We start from the raw sequence: 2,856 nt of genomic DNA, 5'->3' as shown, positions 1-2,856 counted from the left end.
CCCGCACTGCCTTACCCGCACTGTATTACCCGCACTGTATTACCCGAACCGTGTTACCCGAACCGTATTACCACTATGAACTGTATTACCAGTTACAAGTGGCAGCACCGACACACACACTCGCCGTATGGCAACACCGAAAAAAGCCGCCGGAGATTGGCCTTGAGACACTTTGTCAGCGGAGTCTCAACTTTTGCCAGCGGAGTCTCAACTTTTTTACTTACAATTGTACACACACACGCACTATGTACAAAAGTCACACACGTTTTAAAGTTTATAGGCCGATTTTTCATCCGCCTATATCTTTTCAATCCTTCAACCGATTTCAAAAATACGAATATTTCCGAAATCCTCAGAGTCCCAGCTTTTATAATCACTATCGCTCACTTCACTATTTAAACTTTTCACTCGAAAAATTACACCCGAAACTTACGCTTATAAAAACACGTCCGTACTCAACGGCAGTCACAGCAAAAGTGAGTAGATAGGGACAGTAGGAATCTCGTTAATCCATTCATGCGCGTCACTAATTAGATGACGAGGCATTTGGCTACCTTAAGAGAGTCATAGTTACTCCCGCCGTTTACCCGCGCTTACTTGAATTTCTTCACTTTGACATTCAGAGCACTGGGCAGAAATCACATTGTGTCAACACCCGCTAGGGCCATCACAATGCTTTGTTTTAATTAGACAGTCGGATTCCCCAAGTCCGTGCCAGTTCTGAATTGATTGTTAATTGATAGTCGTTATAATTTAAAAGGAATATATCTTGCGATAATTCCCTAAAAATTTTAGCAAGAAAGTTCCACAATTGGCTACGTAACTACTATCCGGGGAACAAGATCCGAGAATCTCTATTTACCCAGAACGAGTACATAAACCATGTTATTGCTTCCCAATCAAGCCCGACTATCTCAATCTTCAGAGCCAATCCTTATCCCGAAGTTACGGATCTAATTTGCCGACTTCCCTTACCTACATTATTCTATCGACTAGAGACTCTTCACCTTGGAGACCAGCTGCGGATATTGGTACGGCCTGTTGAGAAGTTTGCGTGACCCCACCATAAATTTTCAAGGTCCGAGGAGAAAATATCGACACAACAGTAAATGTCATGCTCTTCTAGTCCATCTACCATATCTCTCTTCGAAAGACTTCCATGGTAGTACGACTATAAAACAGAAAAGAAAACTCTTCCGATACCTCTCGACGGCTTCTTTATGGTCGTTCCTGTTGCCAGGATGAGCACAAGGCCCATATTTAATAACAAACGGATACTCAACAGGTTACGGAATTGGAACCGTATTCCCTTTCGTTCAAAATTATTCAAGTGTTTAATTACTAAGCAATTTTACTTCCTTTTCATTATAACTTGAAAATTTTCGGCTTTCGCCTTAAACTTAGGACCGACTAACTCGTGATCAACCACTGTTCACACGAAACCCTTCTCCACTTCAGTCCTCCAAGGTCTCATTCGATTATTTGCTACTACCACCAAGATCTGTACCAATGGCAGCTCCATGCAGGCTTACGCCAAACACTTCTATGCTCACCATTGTACCCTCCTACTCACTAAAGTTTCAAAGTTTATAATCCAACCGAAATTGAACATAAACCATTTACTTTAGCGGTAATGTATAGGTATACAACTTAAGCGCCATCCATTTTAAGGGCTAGTTGCTTCGGCAGGTGAGTTGTTACACACTCCTTAGCGGATTACGACTTCCATGTCCACCGTCCTGCTGTTTTAAGCAACCAACGCCTTTCATGGTATCTGCATGAGTTGTTAATTTGGGCACCGTAACATTACGTTTGGTTCATCCCACAGCGCCAGTTCTGCTTACCAAAAGTGGCCCACTGGGCACATTATATCACAACCACTACCTTCATACCAAGAAAGGTGAGGTTCTTACCCATTTAAAGTTTGAGAATAGGTTAAGATCGTTTCGACCCTAAGGCCTCTAATCATTCGCTTTACCAGATAAGATTATTTTACATAATTTTTAAATGCACCAGCTATCCTGAGGGAAACTTCGGAGGGAACCAGCTACTAGATGGTTCGATTGGTCTTTCGCCCCTATACTCAATTCTGACAATCGATTTGCACGTCAGAACTGTTTCGGTCTTCCATCAGGGTTTCCCCTGACTTCAACCTGATCAAGTATAGTTCACCATCTTTCGGGTCACAGCATATATGCTCAAGGTACGCTCTAGTTAGAGGTATAAATAATATAAATACTATTATACATAACTGTATAGAACGCCCCGGGATTGAATTAATAGACTATAAATAGGCTAAAAACTAATCCCATTAAATTAAGTTATGTTAATTACGCTATTAGGTTTTTATTCCCAATAACTTGCAAATATGTTAGACTCCTTGGTCCGTGTTTCAAGACGGGTCCCGAAGGTATCCTGAATCTTTCGCATTGTTAATCATATAAGTGCATATAATAAACATAAAGATCAATGATCAATATGCTATTATAAAATATAAATATTTAAGCACTATATATAATAAATCTATCAACACTTTATCAAATCAAAAGCATTTATTCGATATTAAAATGCAAGCAAAATAATTTGAATAAACTTAAGCAAATGATCTTATGATAAATATATTTATGTTAATAGATTACAATGTCCTTTATAGAAAAAATGCACACCATTATTATAATATTATAAATATTAAAATCATAAAGATGAATTTTCCATAACGGATATTCAGGTTCATCGGGCTTAACCTCTAAGCAGTTTCACGTACTATTTAACTCTCTATTCAGAGTTCTTTTCAACTTTCCCTCACGGTACTTGTTTACTATCGGTCTCATGGTTATATTTAGTTTTAGATGGAGT

The 2,856-nt window shown here is 39.1% G+C and overlaps 1 pseudogene; it reads right to left on the bottom strand.

Moving 5' to 3' along the window:
* Positions 1 to 445: 445 nt before the first annotated feature.
* LOC135962944 (large subunit ribosomal RNA) overlaps positions 446 to 2,856 on the bottom strand; it is a 2,729-nt pseudogene continuing 318 nt past the window's right edge.

Source organism: Calliphora vicina, chromosome X, assembly GCF_958450345.1.
Source record: "Calliphora vicina chromosome X, idCalVici1.1, whole genome shotgun sequence".
Taxonomy (NCBI): Eukaryota; Metazoa; Arthropoda; class Insecta; order Diptera; family Calliphoridae; genus Calliphora; species Calliphora vicina.
The sequence above is the reverse complement of the archived record's forward strand: the minus strand, read 5'-3'. Positions and strand labels throughout refer to the sequence as shown.